A 24,486-nucleotide genomic window follows, 5' to 3' on the forward strand; every position below is an offset into this window, starting at 1 on the left:
GTGGCAGAGGACATTAAGTTCTGAAAAACATACTACTTGTGTTATGAGCCCTGTTACCTCCTCTGAGCAGCAACTACAGCTTTTAAAGAGCAAGGACAAAGGAAACACTGTTTTAGGACTGCTTCATGGTGGGGTATATATACATATATAAATTATTTTTTATATCAAGACTGTAGTTCAAAGTGTTTGTTTGGGAGAGGGGGGAAGAGCCTGCTGGGTGTGGGGGGGGGGGGTTGAATATAGAGGAAAACTTGTGAAGGGGAAAGGAAAAATAGAAAAGGCTATTTAAAAATACTGTGCATTTCTTAAACCAACACCTAGTGAAGGCTAAAGGCTTTACAGTGTATATATGTGATCCATCCATCTGTTCATCCCTTTTATCCAATCCTATAGTCATGGGTATCACAAGGAGGAATAAGAGCGGTTAAAGCCTCCCCATCACAGGCATGTCAGATGTTCCACACAGAACAAGATCAAACCAGAGATTTGCAGCCTGTGGGATGCAAAAAGATGTCATGGGGGGATAAGCGCTTGTCCCTTCCTGCATTGACAAACCAGAGGGGATTGTTTTTAGCAGGACAGAGAGGAGGGCGCTGGCATCACCCGCACAAAGGAATGTTAACAACAGGATTACCACCTCACTGCTACCAGGTATAACCATGTCAAAAGTTGCAAACTGAATGCATCGAGACTTCGTCTCCTTCTTGACTTTATATCCTGATATGACCTATTTGCGAAACATTCTGGGGCAAAAAAGGGCTGGTGCTAATTCAGACTTGAGGTGCTGTGGGAAGTGTTTACCTGGGAACATTCTCCTGCGATATTTTCATTAATTTCACATTGTTCCACAGGATGTTGTAACGGAGACATGACAGTGTGCTTTCTGGTCTGTGAAAGCCCGTCTGACGTGAGATCTAGGTGACATATTCCAGTCTATTTTTAAATGAAGATATCGATTACTTTGCTGCTAGCTGAGCACCTTCTTGGCTATCAGATGGTTCTGTTGTTTTATTTTCATAGTTGTTGGTATCTTGAAAGCTGAATAAAGCATAAAAGGTTCATTGCACGAGGTGCAGATCTTGATCTTTCCATCTCGAGCTGTCAGTGCATGGAAGAGAAGTCCTTGCCACAAACTGGGAGGCTGACTGGTGGCAGTGATGTTGTACCTGTGCCATTACATGGGTCTCAGCAGCGATGAGGGGCTTGGACTGTGCCTCCTTGATGCAGCTTCTTCACTTCACCAAAATCCCTCCCCTGTCCTGACCCACCATGTGGGACCAACCCCACAGAGCCCAACGTGTGTCCTTCAGCAGCAAGAGCACTTTGCCTGGGGGTTGCTGTCACCTCCCCAAGGACAGCTTTCCTGGAGTAGCTGTTCTCTGCTCCTGAAAGGCATCCAAACCCCTGCGCGAAAACTGAAATGAAAAACCGGCTGGCACATGTTTTTGCAGTGGAACTAGGTGACTCCTGCGCCTGCAGATTGACGGTATCGCTGCTGCTGGCATGACAAGTCTCTGCGTGTTGTAACCTGGCACCAGTCGGTGCTGTGGATGCGAGCTCACCTCCTCTTTCATTGCTCTCAGTAGCTCTTTCCCCTCCCTGCTTAGGGAAAAAAAAGAGCTATTTATGGACCTGGACAAGGTGACCTCCATATGGTAGATTCTGCCACTCACCGTGGGGACTCGAGCAGGCACATGCTCCTCGGGCAAGGCAGAGAGATGCTCTCAAAGTGGCGGGCACATGTAAATTGTGTTACTTTCAAAGCAGCAGACCTTTTTTTTCTTTAAGATAGAGATAATTTAAAAAAAAAATAAATCAAGACCCAGAAAGCAAATACTTTTACTTCATGCCTTTTAGGAAAACAAGTCATATCTGCAGATTGCATGTTTGTAAAGTTTTGAACTTTTATCTGGAATATTATGAAAATAATCTAAATATTTGTCTGGATGTTCCCTCTGCCCATGCCCTCAAAATGAGAACTCAATTCCTGTGCACAGATAGCTGTCTGTCTCCCTATAGCGTCAATCCCTACTTTGTCACCCTGGGAGCCTGCACAAAAGCAGTTTTTGCTGGGTAAAGCTGTGTTGGTGTAAGCAAGGTGACCCAAATTTTGAAAGAAGTGGAGAGGCTGAGGGGAAGGGTGAGGAAGGGAAGAGGATCAGGAGAAAACATGCAGAATTCCCTGGGACAGGGAGCAGCTGTGCAGCTCAGGTAGGTCACACGAGGCTGCGTTCCTGCATTCGATCCATTTAATTTGCTCAAGCATCTGTGGAGTTACAGAGTGAGCAAAGTTAGAGGAAAGGAGCTCTGTTCCCTGCAGTTTCAGACAAGCAGAAGTGCAGGTTACCACCGTTCTTTGTGTGCTGTGTCCTAGAAAAGGTAGGTTAGCCCAAGTGCCACCGACTTCATGCCAAATTCTGCTTTTTGACCTGTGCGTGGTACAGCCTTATTGTTATAAATAGATTTATATTGGCTTAGTCATCAGCCACTCTTTTTTTCCCCAAGTGCATCTAAATAACTGTCAGTATTGCAGTAACAAAATTGCAATTTTAGTGAAGAATCACTCTTAGTTATATCAGGGTTGCAAGGGAATCTGTGCTCTACTGTGGGACCTAGACTGTGGGACCTAGACTGTCCCAAGGCTGCAGTATTTTCTGTGAAACCCTCTGGGTGCAGCAGTAGGTTTTTAACAGAGGCATTATGTGCTGAAAGATCCTAGTTGCACAAAGCAGCTTTAAAACATATATATGCTCTCCATAAGGCAAAAAAAAGAGCATATTCTGCCTTGTGTACCCTTGCCTCCTATTGGATTTACTTGAGGCGATGCAATTCTCCATAAGCAGCTTCCCAAGCAAAATGTTCTGTCTGGCTTGTTGCAGGACAAATGCAACATGCACAAAGGCAAGATCTTGTCTTTTTGTTTGTGTCAATTTATATTTGGAGCTGCTCGAATGATTCATAGCAGATCTTGACTATTTCTTTTTATCTCATAGTTATTCTAAGACAATTTTACTCATCTGACTATTTTTTTCTTGTACATTTCTGATATATAGTAATACTTGTAAACTAGTAAGAATCACCTCCTTCTAATATTGAACAAGGAACTTCATTGCAATGAGCAAAACAGTAGCAGCTCAACAGTGTCTGTTTTATTTGCCATCTGAAGAGATGTGCTGCAATGTCTTCTCTCTCCCTTCCTGCTCAGCTCCTCACTAGGATGCTTGTCAAAAGCAGGTATCCTGCTCATAAATCCCTTCTTCAGGCAGGGATGAAAGTAAACACAACAGAAAAGCATTTTGCAGCCAGCAGCAATCCATGGGTATAGAAGTGCACAGAGTTTCACGAGAGGCATACATTAAAAGTATTTAAGAGTTTGTTTTAAAAGGATATGTTAAATCCATCTTTCTGTTGATGCACAAGTTAATATTCTAAATGCATTTACGAATATGAATACCTTATTTCAAATGTGAGGGGATGTCTTAGGATGATATTTCAGCTCTCTCTGTGCAGATGCATGTGAAAACCCAGATTTTGCTAATCACACCCATCGTTCTGCTCTCCTCCTGGTGATGTTCCTGCCAGACAGGTCTTGTTTCCAGGAGCACCCACCCGTGCTGGGTTCAGTAAAACAGCAAACAAGGCAAAGTTCCTACTTGGGGGGCTGCAATCGTGATTTTTTTTGATTATTTTTTAGCCTCCAAATCCATATTCTAGATGCTTCATTAGTGGCCACACTTGGAAATTGTTTTTTAGGGACATGATCCAGTGTCTATTGAAAGGAGGAAAACACAAACCTCCCGTTGATATCAGTTTTGGTAGGCTTTGCATCAGCCTTTAAATGTTTTTCTACTCAGCATGTTTGTATTTTCCTCTTTTGAATTGCTATTTGTCCCTCTCTTTCCCTCATCCTTCCCCTTTCAAAATCAAAGTCGACAGGTCAGGATGCGATTCTGCTTTCCAATCTGGGCAGATTTGATCCGTTGTGGGAATTCCTCATAGAGAACAAATATATCCGTAGGATGTTAACTGTCCTATGTGACCAGCTGGCTTTTATGTGCTTACATAATTTATTTTAGGGTGGGTTGTTTGTTTTTTCAGTGTTTTTGTTTGTTGGGGGTTTTCTGTCTGTTGAGGTGGTTGTTGCTTGTAGTTTTGTTTGTTTGTTTTGCGGTTTGTTTTTTGTTTGTTCAGTTTTGGTTGTGGTTTGTTTTGTTTTGTTTTGTTTTTTGGGAGGGGGTGTTTTTTGTTGGTTGATTGTTTGGTTTTGTTTGTTTTTCATTGGGATTTATATCTAAGAGCATCTCTCCTAAGCTCTAGATGCTCGCTAACCCTGCCCGGCAGCCTGCCAGTTCCAACCAGCCAAAAATATATCACCTTACTTGGCTTGCGGGCATTTTTCTGTCTTTAAAAGTTAATCCAGATCTAAGCTGGATTAATAATGGAACATCGCTTTAACCAAAGGCACATAAGGTCAATGCAGAGCAATGTGGATATTCTGGGCTGGTAACTACAGAAGTAATATTTTTTGTCCTCTATAGGACCTGATATGATTTATTTCAGCAGTATTTTTCCTGCTGGACTGAACGAGGAGCAGAGGAGTGGGAACAGGCCTGGGCTGAAGGAGGGAAAGGCAAGCTGAGAGGTCAATGGTGTTGCAGGGGATGGGATGAGCAGGTACCAAAAGGGAAGAAGACAGACCAGAAAAGCATCAGCCTTTCAGTGGGGGGGAGTGGGAGGGCGAGATGAACTCGTTGCACAGATAAAACAGAGGCAGGCTGGCACGAGGATGCCTTTGGAGATGCTGGAGCGACAGCAAAGCAGGCTCAAGCTGCGTTCGCGTGGCTCGTGTCGTCACCGGGGTACTTTGATGTGCTCGTTTCACCTTGTAAATCCCGGCTGTCTGGCATTTATTCGGCAGCGTTATATAATGTGCCGTTCAGATCACTGACTGTGCACCCTTGGAGAAGCAAAATGCTTTTCCCTGCTCCCCCTTGAATAAAGAAGGCACACAGAGATCTTCAGATAGTCCACCTCCTCCCACTTTCAGTTCAGAACCTTTAAAAATAAAAAGGAAATGGAAGGGCCTGGGTTTTGCTTTCATGTTTCTATCAGAGGGTGCTTGACTGGAGCCAGTTGAATTGCCCTGGGCTTGGGAGCAAAGTGAGAGAAGCATTGGGCCTCTTGACCTCTGAAAATGTGATAGCAGAAAGTTGGGTGGTTTTGTATTGGAGCAAAGTCCTCATGAAGCTGATGTTGGAAAGATCAGATCCAGCAGCACAGGTGTTAAACCACAGCGAGCCCAGACTAAGGCTCCTGAAGGCAATAGGAAATTTAGGCAGCTTGAAGTCTGTGGTTTGGGGGCTGTTATTTTTCTCTTGAAACATTATTCTATTCCTTTTCCTCTCTTGAAGCCCAGAAATCAATGCTTTTAAAAGATCCCCGATGGATAGGTTTCTGAAGTGTTCTCTTTATTGTCTGTTTTAGTGCTTTTTTCCCCGATTTCTCCTGTTCTCTGACAAGAGTTGCTGGGGTGGCTGGAGCAGGGAGGTCACGCTTTGTCTCGTCACTGGGACATGGGACAAACCATCGCGGCTCCATCCTGGGTGTGTGTGTCCTGTGAGCCGTTTGCATGGACACAACGGGTGCTTTAGGGGTCTGGAGGGATGAAGGACTTAGTTCTGATTTACATCTGCCCGTTGACTCTGTTAGCCTTAGTCGTTGGAGAAAAAGACTGACTTGGTCTTGCTGTCTCCACCCAAATCTATTTCATTTGTTCCCTCAGAATCTTCAGCTGCTTGGTGCTTTATAAGGCTATAATGAGCAAATAATATAACAGAAACTGGCTGGAATTTTCTTATAGTTTGGGGTTAGTCTTTTTCTTCCTGATGCTTCCAGGAGCTGGGACAGTGGCACCTGCCTGAGGGGTCCCCAACTCCACCAGCCTTCAGACCCTGCACTTCCATAGATTTCAGGTTTTAAATTGTCAGAGTATGAAACTTGGATTTGAACATAAAATACCTTCTAGCTCTGACTATTCTGGACGGATCGTGCTTGAAACACATGTAGGAGACATATTCTTCTATCTATATATACATACATACAGCTATTGCTGCTGAAGCATCTTTATTGAACTTCTCAGCGTGTTTATCAATGATGGATGAATCACTGATATTTTTAATACCAATTCCTGAAAATACTAAACCAAATGAGTTAGGCAGTGAGATCGTGAACAGTGCAACACAGAGCTCTCCTAACCAGGCCCATGTTATAAGATACATTAGCTGTAAATTCCTAACAGATGGGGCTATAACAAGCTGTTGGAGAGCATCTCCTCTGCTGTGGGGATGTGCTGCTAAAATAAAGCCACTGAGCCCTAACGAAACAGTGACGAGCTGGAGGCGGCTGTCATCCATCTCGGGTGTCGATGTCCTGCTCATCACCAAGAGATCTAGTCAAGCCATTGACCCCCTGTTAAACTCGCTCAGCTCCTCTGCATATTTACGGAGGCACGAACGCCGTGATGAGAGTTTCCTCTTGTTAAACATGTGCCTTTGCTGTCCCAAACATTTCACAAGTGATTTGGAGATGGTGTAGAGAACGCAGGGCAGGAGAGATTATTTTTGGGCACGTCACATGTATCCGTGGTGCATTAAAGAGTCTGTTCCGTGGAGGGGTTTTTTTCCTTTCTCCCACCTTTTCAGGTGATGGAGTCCTATGGAGAGGGAATGAGACTTTTTAAGAGCATTGGCTGAGACTGAATTCTTATGTATTTTGCATTGATGTGCAGACCTGTGGCGTAGTGTGTGCACAGCTATGGGAATGTATATAAGCAGGAAAATGTACACAAACATATACAGATGCATTCATACACTTGTTTGATGAGCAAACCTATTTAACAATAGGAAGAATTGAGGAGTGGCCCCTTTTTCCAGAAAATAAGGTTGATCTCTAACATTTCAACATGATAAAATAATTTTAAAGTATTAGAACTGTTTTTATAACGAGGTGACGTATTTCATCAACCTTGTGTAACCCCTTGAAACAACTCCAGTGTTCCTTATGAATGAAGAAGAGAGAAGACAAATGGTTTTTCCTGTTTTTATAAAATACTTTGGCCTTAGTTTGATGTTGTTGTCCTCCCCATCCTAAACAAACTGGAGGTCTTCTGAAGCCTTTTAAATCATTGCTTCACTAATCCCATAATGAAAAGCAGGATTACCTCCAGTGTAATGTGCAAGATGCATCTTTACATGATGCTCTTGCTGGGCTCATCACCTGGATGGAGGTTTGAGGTGTGTGGTGCAGGCACCTGGATCCCTGCAGCATCTTCACCCCCCCATGGGCTCCCCATCCTCTGCCATGGCAGTCTGCAGGATTTCAGTCTACTATTTTATTGGGCAGTTTGCCCTGAAACTGAAAAAGGATCAGGAGAAAATTAAAATGCTCACTAAAATCAATTAACAAAAAAAAAAATTACTTTCCTTGTGTGATTTTTTTTTTCCTCTCCCTTAAAATCTGTGAGATTACTGTCCATTTTAAAGACTGCACCATTCTCTAAAAGTGAGGATTTAATATTTAAAACCCATCCCCAACTGTTGGATTTGGGCTCTGTTGTAATATCAGACGGAACTTGCTCTTAGCCGTATTTAGCGCGCAGGTGCAGAAGTGTCAGGCCCAGGAAATGGGCCCCTCGTGCAACTTGTGAATAATTCAGATGCCTCAAAATCACACAAGGGAATATATCAAGGGTTTAATAAGGCTCCGGAAAGGGCCATCTCTAAAGAGCTGCAGATTGAGCTTGTGTGTGTAAAATACATAATTTTGTCTATAGGTGTGTTTGTGTATATATACAAATACAAGACCATAATAAAGTAGTTGGTGAAAGTATTCCCATGAACGCTTTGAGAAAAAGCGGATTAAAATGAATTTGGCATGACCTAGCTGATACGCTTTTTTTAAAGTGATCTTCTGAATCTTCAGGATGTCCTTGTTTATTTTCTTTGATTGTGCTTTGATTTAAAATTCTAGGCTCATTAAATGCCATAAAAAGAAACATTTACATAATTTACAAGCTCTTTATATGAACATTTTAATAAAAGAATACACCTTTAAATCAAATCACAAAGGCATATGACATCTTTGAAGGAGAAACTTATATTCCCAAACACAATAAACATTCTTCTATTACTATGTTAATTTGGAAAACAGGTCATGGGAAATTAAATTGCTTAAAATAGGTCACCAATTATAACTCTGCATTCTATTAAAGCAAATGCATCTCTGAAATCTTTATTAGTTTATTTTAATTAAAGGCAGAAAATATTCAGTGTTAAATTATTGCCATTTGTATGTTTTACATTGATATGGACACGCATTTATTATGTAGTGGAAAATGCTGCACATCATCTTCGTTATGATGCTTGTATTGTTCTTAGTTACTTTTCCCATAAAGCAAGTCTATAATAATGTTGTGGTTTAAACATAAAATGAGGGGGGTCCAAATGAAGTAACGGTGCAAATATTATTTGATCATTTATAAAAAGAAACGCAAAAGCAAATGCTATCTGTATTTGTAAACAGTTACTGACCTCCTCAAAATTGTTATAGTGTAGGAAAAGCCTGAATTCCATTTGTGTCAGGCGTTCGTTCACAGTATCGCTGTTCCTATTATGTTTCTAAATTAAATACATTGGGGTATATTCCCCATTGACGTTTTCTCATAAATTCATTAATACTAATGGTAATTATTGTACAAGCTTATGGTGAGAACCGGAATCTACCCCGCATGCCTGTGTTTGCAAACACCCTTCCAAATGATGTTTGCAGCCTTCAACAGAGATTGAGATGAGCCGAGTGGCTGAGTCCCCTGGGCCACCCTGGGACCCCAGAATTAGCGAATGTGCAAACACACTTGTCCCTGCACAGATCCAGCCAAGGTGCTTTAAGGCAGTCTTAGATATAATCTGTTCCTTTAGGCTGAAAGAGAGGCCTAAGAGTGGCTTTAACATCAATGAATACCAGAACTGTGTAAAGGAGAATTTTACCAGCAGGCACCATGAAGCACAAATGTTGTCTCTGTACTGGTCTTGGGTCTTCCCCACCTCTTCTGCTATTGAAGATAAGGAATGTTAACGTTTTATGCATGTAAGAAATGAAAACGTTGGATGTGGGAGAACTGACAGGATGTCAGCAATGATTTTTATAGAACAGCAGGAGCACCTGTGTGGGGTTTTTAGAATCGTGTTAAAGAATTGTCCATGTCCATACCATTGCTTGAATTTGTTTTGCATTCTTGTGGTCAAAGTCATTGCCCAGCCTGGCTGGAGAAGGTCACCACAGCTTCACAGAGCTGATTAGAAATGGTTTGCCCAGATGCAAAGAGGAATTTTATTCTGTAATCCTTCCAAATCAGGATAGTGAGGGGTTTGGATGATCCATGAAGTAGCAAAGAAACATAAGTGCCCTTTTACCTTTAAGCTATTGGTTCAAATTCAGGATGGTAGTTTTGGCTTTTTGTCAATGGAGTCATCTATAGATTTCTTGTGTGCATTATGTTTTTTTCCCTTAGCTGCTCAAAGCACATCCTCAAAAGAGGCTCAAGAGATCTTTAAGTCTAAACAATAAAAGACCTATTACTTACTCAGGAGACCAACAACAGCTCTCAAGGGTAAACTCGCATTAATTATGTATTTGGGCATTTGTATGTTATGCAGTTAGACAGCATACGCGTTATTTACTGAATAGCTGGTAATGGCTGTGAAGCAGTTGTGATGATCCAGGGTAAATATGGATATTGGATGATTCGAGGTGAAGTGGTGACGGAGCACCAGGCATCTCACCTCCCTCGCCTGGCTGAATTGTGCCCACTGCTGATATTTTGTCAGCCTCAGGATGATGGAAATATGAACGGAGGTAGTGGAAAACCATATACTTTTGTTGTTAAGGTCCACAGATTGTTTTGTAGCCAGAATCTACTTTTTCAAACCCAACAAGCTGTATTTAGTATGGTGGTTGCAAAAAGGAAGGAATGCTTGTTTCTGTGAGTCCCTGGAAGATGGAAGCTCCTGAAAATTCAAAATTTTCTCTCTTGTAACCATGAATTTGAATTTCCTTAAGATAAGAAAAATACATATATGGTACTCCTGTCTGAATGCAGTGCTTCCCCTCTATAGAAACAACAGAATTTCACAAGGGATTGTTATCAAAGATTGCTATGTCCTTCAACAGAGGAAGGAAAAACAACCAGTGTGCCATCAACCTGACATGCGGGTTTGTGGCAGAACCAGAAATGAAACCCAAACCCCATCCCAGTCCCCTTCCCTCTGTTGCTGCTGTCACAAATCTGGATTCAGCAGCAACTCTTATGGAGAAACCATCTCTCTGCAAATCCACCCCTCTCTGGGGACCATCTGATAGAAGAGAGGTGGGTTTGGGCTGGACCTTCTCCATTTTGCACCAAAAGCTGTTTTCAGAAGAGATGCTTTCTTCCTGCATGGCTCTGTTTTTCTAATATTTATTCCAATGCAGTGTTGTAAATATGAACTCGATGGCTTTATGAGGATAACCTTCATTAGTGACTGTGTAGCTATTACATCAGGTAGCAGTAAAACTGAACAAGCAAATCTAAAAAAAATTAGATTCATCAAGCACTTCTGTTGATTCTCTTCTGGAAGGAAATTTGCCAAAGCTACATAAAAGTGCATTATTACTTTCCTGGAATAGTGTGTATTTATTTCTTCCCACCTTTCTTACAGCTGGAAGCATTGTTTTCAGTAAAGTTATAATTTAACAAGTTACGATCATTATTGATCACATTTATCATGTCTATTTTTCTCTGTAGACCTGATACTCTTCCCATTAAAGCCAGCGAGCATTTACACTTTTGTTCACAGTTTTGACTCTGATACCTGAGGAATTTGCACAGACACAAGGAGTCTCATGTCACAGGGGTTGCTTGTATGAGTTAAGAGTAATGGGTTGCAGGATTTGGTCCAAAAATGAGATGTGTTCTCTAAAATCCTGAATCAAGAATATATTTCCTTCAGAGAGGCACTGAAACAGATGTCAATATGTAACTGCAATCAGTGGGATTTAAACATGCTTAAAAATGAGAATAATCTCAAATATGGATGGGTTTTAGTCTGTTCTTAAACAGTTTTAGAGCTGCCGTTTGGATCTGCTAGATTGTACACTGCACTCAGAAAAAATAAGTTTTATGTATTTAACACAAAATACAGTCAGCTGAATGTATTCACCACGTCTGCAGCTTCAATTCTATATTGCTGTTGAAGACTATCTGGGTTTTTGTTTGTTTTAACTTGCAGGGTACCAGGTTTGGTTTTGATTTGAAATCTTAGTCTAGGTGCTTCAAAATGAAAAAGTTCAAATTATACCACTGTGCAAACAGCATTACTATAATCTGCATAAAGATGGGGCCGGAAGAGCTGTGGTATTAGCAATTCATTAATATGCAATAAAAAGCTTATTTGCACTTTGTCTAAAAGTAACAGTAACTTCAGTTTTTCTCTCATTTGCATAAATGATACAGCACAAGACTAAACCGCTCCAATAATAGTCCTTAACAGGATAATCTTTTAAACATTTTATGTATACGCTACTGAACTGTCTATTTAGGCACGTTGAAGTTAACATACAATATCCAGCTAGGAGGATCATGTTAAGGAATGTGCTAATTTACTGAATCTACTTTCCCAGGCAGCATTTACAGGGGTCATTTTTCATGAACTACTGTAGTCACTTAAATCATAGTATTTCATAATAAACTTCAAAGGCTACTGTACGGTGGGGATCGTAAAAAGGCAACAAAGCTGCCCCATGCTCATATTTGCCTTCAGGTTGGGCCTTTGCCTGGCTGGGTGAGCATCGTCCCTGATTTTCAGTCATGAGAATTTTAAACATATTTACAGCTCCATACCAGCAAAGTTTGACTTATAATGGTGCTTGCTAAACCTGCATAAATATCCAAAATAGGCTTCCCTAGAGGTGCACTTGCCCTCTGGAAAATAAATCCTCGCCTCTCGTAGATAAACAACCGCATCTTTGCTCACAACCATCCTGCTGCTGAGAGTTGCGGCGCGGTTCTGGGAGAAGCAGCCTCCGAAAGCTGCTCCCCCCGTGCTGGTTTTTGATTTGTTTTGTTTTGGGTTTTTTTTTAACTTGTGCTCATAATTCTGCAGTGCTTTTTGGGATCGTACCCACTGGGCTGCCAGTGCTGCCAGAATCAATCCCCTTCACACAAACATTTAACCGTTAAGCACTTAAGCAAAACATGCTTAATTTTTGTTTTAAACCCGTCCTTAAGCCCAGCTGCCTTCACTGGGTTGGCTAGTTTGCTGAAAGCAGAGCCCATCCCTGCTCTGTGCTGGGTGGGCAGAAGATGCTCAGGGTTGGGACAGGATTTAGGCAGCAGCCGTAGAGGGATGGATTGAGGACTTTCCCTTTTTTCTTTCCTTTTTAGCAGAAATACCATCATTTTTCAAGGCATACACCAACTGCTCCTCGATGGGGTGAGGCAGCTTAACCTGTGAATTACCTGCTACTGAGATCCTTGCCTTTTTCTCTTCTAGTAGCCCCTGCAGTGGGTGCACCCTGGGATCACAACCCTTCTGCGCCTGCTCTGTCGGTGGGAAAGCAAAGATCCTTCTAAATGAGGCATCGGTAACAAAAGGAATCACCCTCGTCTTTCCTGGTGCAGTTTCCCATGTTAATTTAGACTTGAAGGAACTGAGCTGATGGTGTTGCGTGTTGCAGAGGTGCACACAATTGTGAAAAGCCCGTTCCAGAAGCGTAGCAGCTCCGTCTTCCCTTGGTACAGCAGTATTTCAGCTTCAGAGCTTGATCCCGAGCAGCGCTAGCTGCCCATCAATGTCAGAGCCCGCAGAGCAGCTGATGGGTACAGTTACGTCCTTTTAAGCAAGGTTTTCCTCTCAGGGTGGATTTTTACTGATATAAATCCATTGATTTTTGTGTGTTTGGCTGTTGAGTTACATAGAATAGTCTGATCAAGCCTAAATGTCTCTAACTTCTATAACACTGGCAACCTCTCCACAGATGAACCCTGATCTGAAATATTCATTTTGGTGGCATGTCTTAATTGCATTGCAATTATTTCTGAAGTTACTTTGAGTGCTTTTCCTTTGCTGCCTCTACGTTTTCCATAGACTCTTACATCATTCTTTAAATCAAATGGTGCTCAGATACCATGGTGATGGTTGACCTTATTATTATGGGTGACCTCTTTCTTTTGGCCTCAGACAGCAATGGCTGACAATAGAGAAGAGCGTTTGCTGTTTCTGTGTCAGGATATGTGGGTGTTTTACAGTACGCATGTGAGATGGTGGGTGCAGATTAAACTGTGGATTTTAAATCATAAAGCCCGAAGAATAAAAAAAGTCAAATGTGCAAATGCCATTATCAGAGGCTCAGCTGATTTCTTGACATTGCCATCAGCATCCCTGACATCACGAATTCCAGTTACAGGGAAAACAGATTACACCATTTTTGCAGGGGTGGAACACGTATCTGCTGAGAAAGCAATGTGATTTTCTGCCTTGGCTTTGTGTGTGTGCAAGAACATACTGGCTGGGGAAGGGTTAGATATTAAAATCTTTTGCCTCAGTAGCATAAATGTCTTGATTTAGTCTCATAGAAAAAAAATCGGGTAGGAAATTCAGCCTGCAAACATGATTTCACAGGGGTGTCTGTCAATCCATTTTTCAAAACAATATTTGTATTTGTACACACACATGCAAACACAGGGAGATGTTTCCCTTTGGACTCCAAGATTTTCATTACTTTCTACAAAACAGCCCTGGTCAAGCTCAGGAGGATAAACTGTAAAATGCTATAGTGTAGATAGATTTATAAACCAAAAAATCCTTATCAAAAACAAAGAAAAAAAAAGCCTGAGTCAAATTTCTGACTATTTTATTTGACCATGAGTAGGGTTTGGAATTTGCAGCCTGAACCTTAGAGGCTCTGAGCTGGAGAGCAACGGCTAAGCCGGCTGCCCAGCAGCCAGTTACGCTCCCGCTTTGAATGTTTAAACATCCTTAAAACAGAATGAATTTTTCATCTATCACTTCGGCAAACAATCTGGCTCCTGTGTGCTGAGGGGATGAATAGCTACACGTGTGGGATCTTAACGCAAAAAGACAAGAAAGCACGAAGTGATGCTTTTTAAAGAGCGCGAAAGGAGTCCACCTCACTCGCGTTTCGGGAGTTAGATGTCAAGAATTGCGTTTTGCAACAGCATGACTTAATAAATTCCCTCTTTGCCTTCTTCTGTGGTGTTGTCTGCTGCACTGACAAAGGGTGTTTTGCTTGGTTACAGTTTTAGGTTGTGGGATTTTTCTTCAGGTTTCAGAGATCACACCTGATTTAAAGAGGCTGTGACAAGGTCTATTGAGCTACCACGTCCCTGGCTCATCTTTCATACGATGCTGGAGGCTTTGATAGAGCCCATCAGCACATCTTGTCCTGCCTGCAAGGCTGCGATGGAGGTGTCTAAAACATGGACCATCTCCCAAATCTCTTCTGTTGCAGAAACACAGGCAAGAAAGGGTATTTATAGAAGTGAAAGCACCTCTTTACAGTCCCCGCTGCATTTCTCATTTCTTTTTAATCTTTGTTCTCCATGTTGGTGACTAAGTACTAGCTTGGCTTGCTATTTGTAGCCCGCAGCTTGCTTGTAAAAATAGCAAATTTCCCATTTTATTTATTTTATTTTTCTATATCTGTTTTATTTTTATGCCCTCGAGGTTTTAAAATTAATTTCCTCTTTACATCATGATAAGTATTTAAAGAAAAATTTGCTAAATCAATGTGACTCCTTAATTCTGATCTGTAGCCCTGAGAGTTTTACTTTGGCAAGGAGGGCATGACAAGGTCACATAGTTTGAAGATGTGGAGATGGAGTCTCTGGTTTACCCAGTCTGAAGAAGGTGGTTGGATGCAGTGCGCGGGAGTTAAACCCCAGCCGATTTAGGCAAGGGTTTGGTCCAGTGAGGTCCCAGGGCTGACAAAGCCCTTTGAAGAATTTCCCCATTACAGAAATACTGTAGAATCGTGGTTTCATGCCAATCTCTAGAATAAAAACAAGCAAGAGAGAAATAGGGCTGTAAGAAACGTGTTTGTAAAGAGGGGAGATCAGTCCCAGAGGATGCTGTGAGCAGCGTGTTGGTGGGTACCAGAGAATATAGAGGGATTCACTTTAATTACCAGCAGCATCTCTGGCTGCTCTGGCTTATGCCAGTGGCTGCAAAGAGCTACTTGTGGCAATAAAAGTTAATGGTACACGTGGTTATGCAGGATGAGGCTTGTGGAACAGCTTTTCTCAGGAAACCTTGCTTTTATGTACGTGTTTCTGCCCTCACCATTTTAGTCTTAATGCTTGGAAAGCAATTTGTGTATTAGAAGTGCACACCACAAAAATACACATGAAAAAACAAGTGTGAGGCATTAATATCTCCTTGTAATTTCATTTTTATGGTTTCACAAATATACGCTGCCAGTCTTTAATTGCAGACAACGCACTGCAAAGCAAGGAGGGATATCCTGGGTATGTAATAGCTGGCCAGAATTAAGCAATAGCTTTGCCCCACCTGCAGAATCCTCGGTGATTTCCTACAGTACTCAGTACAGTCGTCAGTATGTGTGGTGCATTAGTTAAGTTAATTACAACAGCACAGAGATTCATTGCAAATTGTTCCTAGTTAAAACTGAAAATTCACTGGAACAAGGAGTGCTAATTATATTCCACTTGTTACTGCTGTGTCTAGTTAATATTCCAACAGCTGCTTTGGCAAGATAATGATGGCTCCAGCAGAAATTACTGAACAAATAGATTTTTAAATCAGTAACAACATATTTACCAGGATTTTTTTTCTCCTCTTCATACACAAAGTTAAGCCCTGCCAGAGTTGAGCATTCATATTCACTGAAAAGTAGAGATAAAAAAAAATCAACATTGCCATTATTGTGTTAATTTGGCACACTTAAAAAAAAAAAAAAGGCAAGAAAATATTATCGATAAATAAATGTTTCTGTCCTATTATAGGGATGTAGTGCACTTCTCAGGTTCACAAAACCTGGTGTAGCTTTTTGGTTGACCATAGTCAGTTAATCGCCCAGCGCTGTCGGAGGCAGCACCGAGGATGTTGCAGGCGCAGGGACCAGCCTCTGGACCATTGCAGGGCAGCACGGAGGGGACTTGGCTGACACTCGTCCAGCATTGTTCCCAGTTTGTCACTGCCTGAATGTGCACAGGGATTTTTAAATTGCAATAGTGGCAGCGTGGCTTTCTCTTACTGCCGTTATTAATGGGGTTCGGGCATTTGATGGGAACTCAGGAGGGAAGGTTTCCAGCACAAGGTTTCTTGAGTAACCTGGAGCAAAATACTTCTTTTCCCGTGAATCTTTACAAATCACACAGACTCGCTGCACAAACCATCATGCAGATCTTGTTCTTCCTCCACAGACTGAGTAATGAAGTTAAACACTTGTGAGACCTTGTGAGGCAGAAAAATCCTTCCCTTAAAGCTGCAGAATGTGACATGGGAAAGGAGGAGCTGCTTTCGGGGAGGGGAAGCAGGGGTTGCTTGGGCTTTGCTTTGTGCACAGTCTTAATCAGATGGTAGATGCCCCATCCCTGGAGACATCCCAGGCCAGGCTGGACGGGGCTCTGAGCAACCTGAGCTGGTGAAGATGTCCCTGCTCATGGCAGGGGTGGCACTGGATGAGCTGGGAAGGTCCCTTCAACACAAACTATTCTATGATTCTAACCCACAGCATGTGGAGGGAGACTCTTTAGGCAAAAGTTTTGAGTTGCATCTAACACACCAGCACTTGTGACCTGAAACAAATCACTTCTGTGTCTGAGACAGCAGGTAGCGTTTCAGGACTTTTGACTGTTGACGTCTCTGCCTGGGCAGGAGCTCAGACCCTCCTCCAACCGGACTAGGAGACCACCTGTGTGCTGCAGCTCAGACCAGTGCTGCATCCCAGCAGTGACAGACAGCTGTGTTTTGACAGAACACGTGATCAGCCACCTTCCATGCCTGGTTATACCTAAGACAACTCATTTCTAAGGTTTCCAGATTTTTCTCAGTAGAAAAGCATCTGCCTTATGGGAGCGTGTAAGACACCACCGCCTCCATCCTGCCCTTTGAGCAGCTGAGGCACAGCGAGGTGGAGAGAACCACCTAACTGAGGGTGAGAGCTCTGGTTTTGTTCCTCCTCCCATCTTGTGTGCTTATCTCTGGGTACACATAGTAGCTTGTGCATATGAAAAGATGCAGGGCATTTTTAATGAGTCGTGAACAAGGAGTTCAGCTGGCGCTGAATGTTTAAAATCAGAGGCAAAACAAACATGCTAAAGTGTCTGGGGTTCTTTTTAATGGATAGCACAGCTTCTGGTTTATTATTACTGCTATTACAGTTTGCAGCTGCAAAATGATCTGAAATTTCAATAGCAGCATGCCTCTTCATGCTGCTACAGGAACGTATATACTCGGTTGTATAAATCGACATGCACCTCTCATCCAACCAGTCTGGAGCTCTGGATCACACCATTTTATAATTCATCTCCCGAAAAGGTGAAGAGATTCGCTTTAACGCCTCAGCTAACGAGGGGGAGTGTTTAGCAGCGCTACCGCTGAGCGAGCCGCTACTTTCCAAGGGGGAGCGTGCAGCAGGGCTGTCCTGCTGGAATTACTTACATCTTCAATTAGTTTTCTTTGGAGAGAGGATTTTCTTCCCACTTAGTCATAACACCAGGATGTGTTAACTAAATTCACTCTGGGTTGTTCCCTGTCTGGCAAAATGATTTGTGAATCAAGGTGGGGGGAAAAAATCTAGTTAGCAGCAACTGAACACATAAAGTGGGGTGACCAGTAACTCTTTGCCGCTGAGCCAACATTGATATATGTCCTATGATGTCTTATGGTGGTTTCCAATTGCAATATGAGTTTTGTGTTGTAACCTACTGGGAGAAGGGGAGAACGCAATTGCTTATCAGTTTATCATTACAACCTTTTATTAAGGTTTTTTTTAATTAAAATGGAGCGACAAATGTACGCTCTTATCCCTATAAGCAATCTTATCTAGTGTGACTGCTGCTATATTAGTGAACTAAATCCTCTTGATTACATTGGATGTGATCTTATGAAGTATGACAGCTTTACATATTAATAATAGGAACTGTCTGAATAGGCTGTCGCATGACCCTCTTCTCTGTGGCTCTCCACCAGCACAGTTTTAATCTATTTATCTCAGTCGTTTTGCAAGATAAGCTGTCATACTCTCAGGAAAGTGCACTTGTCCCCATTTCACGGATGGGGAGAGGAAACACAAAGTCCAGGAAAGAGCCAAGACCAAATCCTAGGGCCACAGCCCCTTTGTCCCAGGATCTCCAGCTCAATCTCTTCCTTCTTTAGCAATGCAGAGCAGGAGGGACCTGTATTATTCTCCTGATCTCAAACTGAATCTCCTGACATCAAATTTCCACTTGCATAATCTGACCAACCACTTTTGTTTAGTCACCTCTGCAGTGCCAGGAGTGAGGGGACAGTTCTTCTGGGTGACTTTCCTGTGCAAAAGTGCACTTAAAATGGGTGTGCAAGTGACTTGTGGCTCCAGGTGGCTACATGCAGCCAACTGAGATGACAAAATGAGAACAGGGGCCTAAATAATGGGACTGAAGGGTTACATATAGCCACATATATATTACATATATGCATATTACATATCCAAATTTACCATCACTAACACAGGTTTTGTATCACACAGCTACATGCTTTCTATTGAATTTTTTTTTTACTAAAATTGCTCTGATGGAGAAGAAAATAAAACTCTATGGCATGATGATGAGAGTGGTGAAGATTGAAGAGGGCTCTCGTTCTCTTGCTCATTTGCTTACCTGCTTTTCCTGACTCTGAATTAGGATCCCCTTTATGCCAAGGGAAACCAGAGCTGCTTTGCAGCCACTCAGCTGCTGTAAATCCATGGGGCTGTGGTGCTGTAAGAGCCATTCAAATCCAGCTTAGATTTAGTGAAAAAAAAAAAAAAGCATACTGTCCTGCTGTTTCCAGTCAGTGGCCCAAATTCTGCTGCCCTCAGCCCGGGTGCAACGTGCTGAAGTTGGTGGCGCGGTTCCAGACTTGCAGCAGTGCAGGATGGAGCTGTGTGCTCCCATGGCGCCGGCTCTGCCGCTCACGGGAAGCACCCGACATCCGCGCCTTTCATGGCGAGCCAGTAGATCCCTCCAGAGCCGCTGGGTTTTTATGGCACACAAAAAAATCAAAGCGCTCTCTGCGGGCTAAAATTCAGCAAATGTGGAGGTACAAATGAATGGAAAGAAGGCATGGGATGTGTGATGCAGTTTAACTGTTGTGGTCCCTTCAAATCAAAAATGCAGCTAGAAGCGATCTCTGAAATCCTGTAAACCAACATCAAGCCAAAGAGAGTCCCAGGCACTTACAGCTTCTGTGACTGTGTCTAAATTGGAGTCTAAATGTCTCTTCCCCCTCACAACTCCACATTGCAGTATTGTTCCATTAATGCTTGATCTTCATTCCACAGAAATTCGGGAGGAGGTTCTGCTCTGTTTCACCCTTGCAGGTGGTGGGACCTTTATAACGCTTTATAACTTCCAATCACTTCTCTTCATTGTGTTTTAGAAGGGCAGTTCATTATTATTTCTACATTAATTCTATTTTATTATTTCAAACTTCATCTCTTTAACAGGACGGGCCTGCTTTAATAACGATATTTTGTTTACTACAAACAACTAAAAGAAAAAGCCTTATTTCTCTAGAAACTCCCTAGCCAATACAGTGGTACTCCACACGTGTTTACAAGACTTTTACAATTCTTTTCAACCAGGCTAGATCAGAGGACCTGTGGAGCATTTGGAGGATCAGTACTGGTCTTTGCAGACTAAAAAAGATGAGCAGTGAGGTTTGTTTTCTGTGCAAGGAAAAGGATGCACAAGGAAATGTGTAAGACAGTTCAGAGAAGAAAAGACAATTCTATTCCCCAGGGAAACTGGAAATACTGGTGCCCAGTGGCTCCTTCAGGTCATGATGGGGTTTCAGACGGTGCAGCTGGGCCATGGTATTTGTAGCCTATTTGCACCAATTATTCACCTTACAAGTTGCTGAACATTTGGACGCCTGGGAAGTGTAGTTGCTTAGATAGTGCTCTAATATATAGGCTTACAAAGTATCCAGTTATGGTAAAGTGGGTGTTAAATCTAAGAATAAGTCTTCTATACTCAGATCTGAAAAATACTTCTCTACTTGTGATAAAAAGCTTGAAAATATAGAGGTTATTAGAAATGCTGAAATTCAAATAAATGTTTTCAGTACTTGGCATAAAGTTGATTCAGAACTGAGGCTGTTCCCTTTCGCATTAGCAAATAACCACCAAATGATTAATCTGAAGGGCCTCAGGTGCCCCAGCCCAACAGTTGACGTGAATGATGTTTATGGCCCCACGTAACACACAAGGATCATAAACAGTTAATCTCAGCCAAAAGGGAGAGTGAAATATTGTTTGATATCATTTTTAATAAAGAGAATAAATTAGGCTTTAAATATCATAGCACATCTTTAAACATCGGTTACAGCTCCTGCACGCAGAGAGAATTAGCAACTGAATACGTGTGTCAGGGGTTATCGGCTGAATTATTACCTCCTGGTCCACTTTGCATTATACTGGCCGTTGTGTCCATGGTAGCCAGCAAGCTGGCCACCTGCTTACGATGTGTACGGATAACCAGCTTTGTCTGATGAATTAAAATGGTGGCTTTAATCTTGTGTTTAATTCCTAATTCCGCTAGTAACATCAGTCACGTGAGGGAGGAGCGCATTGTTTTCCTGTGTTTACTTATTGATATTTTAGGTTTTGATGATGTCCATTCTCCCTGCAATGACGAATTTAACTCTTCAGGCCTGGCCTGGAAATGCAATAGCCACGTTGGTTTATTATTCGCCGTAAATCCAATGTTGGCAAACAAAAAAGGTAGGGCTTAAAATGAAATTCAGTGCACACGTCCCTTCCCTCTGGCTGTGCATCAGATTGAATGCTAAGAAAGATTGATGGTGGGCTTTAAAATTAATTGCAAGTACAATTGTTATTATTAATACACATGCATATAGATCTAATAACACTGCACAACTCTTAGGAGTAACCGTGCTATGGGAAGGTAAATGAGATGTAAATGCATGGTTTGGTTCTATTTATCAAATAATGTTCACCTTTGTTATAATGCTGCCTTCAAGAGCAAGAAACTGTCATTAGAGCAGTTGATGCAATGAGGCTTATTATGTTGGGGTTTACAGTAATCCATGAGGAACAACGGATTGCAGACCCCACAACAGGAGTCGTGGAAGTGACATTGTTGCTCCTTGCACAGGACTGGGATTTGTCACACTCTGATCTGTCCTCCTGCTTCAGGATCCCTGCAGACCCAGAACAGCCTCTGTCTGCACCACCAAAGACATTCAGTGCCTTGGATTCCCTCTCTATAAAACAGAAAATGTGATGATCTCACCATGCAACCAGCAGCAAACAAGCCATGCGCAAGCTAATTTATAGCTCAAACTAATGTTAAAAGTACGAAGATATTTTCGCCCTTCTTTTCTAAACAGAGGCACGAATACTGCTGGTCTAAACCCAGAGATGCTGGTATAAACCCAGCATTATCATTGGTATGACCAAGTATAAATCCCAGTGGGGTAAGGAGCACAACTGTGATGCTGCTGGGACTCAGGGTCATGCTTCTGCAGGGCATTTCTCCGTGTGGTTCAGGTGCAGCATTAGGACAGGGATCCACACAATGTGTCTGTGGCTTAATTGGAATCCAACATCTTCCCTGCCTTGTCCTTCTGGAAAAAGCCCATGAGTGAGGAGTGACACTCCCCTCATCCCAGTTGTACTGTCATTGAGGGCAAATCAGTTCCTATATTTCTGATTCCTCCTGTTCACATGCCTTATTAATTGTAGCACCTAAAGTATTTTTCCAGAAATATACATATATCTCTTTTGGAAAGAATCCTACATTTTGCTCTGCATGGTTAAAAAAGGGGAAGAACTTGAGAATATCAGGAAAAAATAGAACCAGAACGGTTTTCTTTGTCAAGAATTATTTGATCTTTTTTATTTTTGAGGGGGAGGGGGGAAATCCTAAACTTTGCATTTCAATGGATTTTATTATTATTATAAATCCATCTGTGCATGCACACACATATACACACACACAAAAGTCCTTTCTGTTCTGTACAAGGCACAATTTAAGGCAGCTTTCAGAAATAATAGGCAGAAAAAATGTTATTGTTATTCCCAATATACAGATGTTTATTCTTATCTTCCCAGCACCCCCCCCCCCGCCTTCCTTTCTTTATTTCTACTACTGTCTTTTCAGTGACATCATAAGTAGGACTTGTCTCTTTATCGTCTTGCGAAGACTTTTGTTTTCTGGGACAGGAGCCTATTATGTCGTCACACGCTGGAACAGTAATAATCTCCCCCCTCGCCTGGAAGTCTTAATAGAAGACAATGAAAGGAACCATATTGTTTTCTGCTGGCACTAAATAAAGGAAGCAAGAGAATCTGAAGGGGAGAAAAATTACATGAGAGAGGCAGTCACTCTGGCATTTTGCTTTCTAAATTAATGTTTGGGGTAAAGCAGGAGAGGGTTTCCACACTTAATAGACAAGGCAGGACATCTTAATTACTAGGTCAGGCACCAGGCTGAATGGCATGTCAGGTGAGAGGGCCTGATCCTGGAAGGAGTTGGGCACCTTGGGAGAAATGATCTCTTCTCCTTACCTTGCAATATCCAGCTGCTATGGTTTGCCCCTGCACAAGGTGACATTTTGTAGATGGAGTTCATGCAACTCCAGATGCTGAAGCACTTGAACTGCTCCAGTGCTGGCCCATCTTCTCCAGCTGTGCTCAACCTCCCTGCAGCTGGATGGTGGGATTTCAGAAACAGGGAGGATCTTCTCGTTGCTTTGTAACTCCTTTCCTAAGCAATAGAGCTGGCACAGCCTTGCTCCTTGCTTTGCTCTCAATAGCCAGTGTCCAAGGGAACATGTGGAAAACCCAGATATATTTTGCCTGTGTCTTTCTCATGGTCACAGACTCACACCTTCGTCAGAATTTACCTATAGGAGCTAAACCTTCTTTCCAGTTTCTGGGATGCTCTCCTCTTTGACGTTACTTGGAGCAATAAGGGAAGGCTCAGACTCCAGGGTAAGAACAAGCCCTAGAAGATGTACCACCTCCAAAGGGCAATGCCCACCTAAAGACTTATTATCCTGCAAAGGAGATACATGTGTAAGTTATGATCATGAGCATCTGAGTAATCTCCTGGCTTGCTCTATCTTCTTCTTTCTCCTTCTGATCAGATAAAGATGATTTCTTGAGAAAGGACTGAGATGCTGCAGGAGGAGAGAATTTTGAATAGGCAGGACTTTGTCTTCCTGTGGGCAAATACACTAGAAGTCCTGAAACAAAAGCAATTCTTTTTTTCCTTTTTGTTCCTCATATATATATTGAGAGACAAGCAGATAATCCCCTTACTTACTGTAACATTGTGCAGCAAAGAAGGCAATATAATAATATCATATGGGAATTCAATGTTCTTCACACTGTGACTGCCTCTTTGGGAGTTCTTGTGTATAATGTGTTATCTCTTTTTATCTCTGATTTTTCAAACACATTGAAGTGCTTGAAAGGAAAGATAATGTATACAAAATAAATGTACATTAAACTGATACTGTGGCACAAGAGTGAGCCTAGAATCCCATGTATGAAATTAAAGCCATAGGAAGAAAGTTTGCATGTGTGGGGGTGAAATTTTCTAGGACAAGCTTTGCTCCAGGTGGAGACACCTTGTTGTGAGTAGGGCAGCAGCTGGGACAAAGAGATCTCTATTTCTCTACCTGCTATCGACCTGCTCTGCGACCTTACCTCACTTCTTTGTTTTCTCTCTCTAGCTAAAAAATACCAGCTCATCTAAAAAAAGCAGCTTTTGCTTCTTGTTCTTTTGGAGCACGGCTGGGCCATTGGCCCTCAGAGCTCTCTACACCCCTATGAACGCCGGAGCAGTAATGAAATTCCCTGGCTTCACCCAGTCTGGGGCTTTTGTATAGGACAAACTAGATAATGCTTGTGTTCTCCTCAGTCATAGACTGGGAGGGTTGGACACCAGCAGCACAGAGTGGTGTCAACCCCCTCACTGCCAGTCCTGGCTCTAAAGGAAAACCTGGCCATGATCTGAACTCTATCCTTCTTTTTTTTTTTTCAAATGTTATAAAGCATTCATATCTATAGATTGCATTGAATATATCCTCCTAGGCAGCCCCATCAACACCGAAATCATCCCTTTAAAAAAGTGATCCCAGAGGAATTTTTAAGGTACTACCTAAAATAACATAGAACTCTGTTATATGAGCAAGG

The sequence above is a fragment of the Patagioenas fasciata genome, chromosome 16 (genome assembly GCF_037038585.1).
Source record: "Patagioenas fasciata isolate bPatFas1 chromosome 16, bPatFas1.hap1, whole genome shotgun sequence".
In the NCBI taxonomy this organism is placed as follows: Eukaryota; Metazoa; Chordata; class Aves; order Columbiformes; family Columbidae; genus Patagioenas; species Patagioenas fasciata.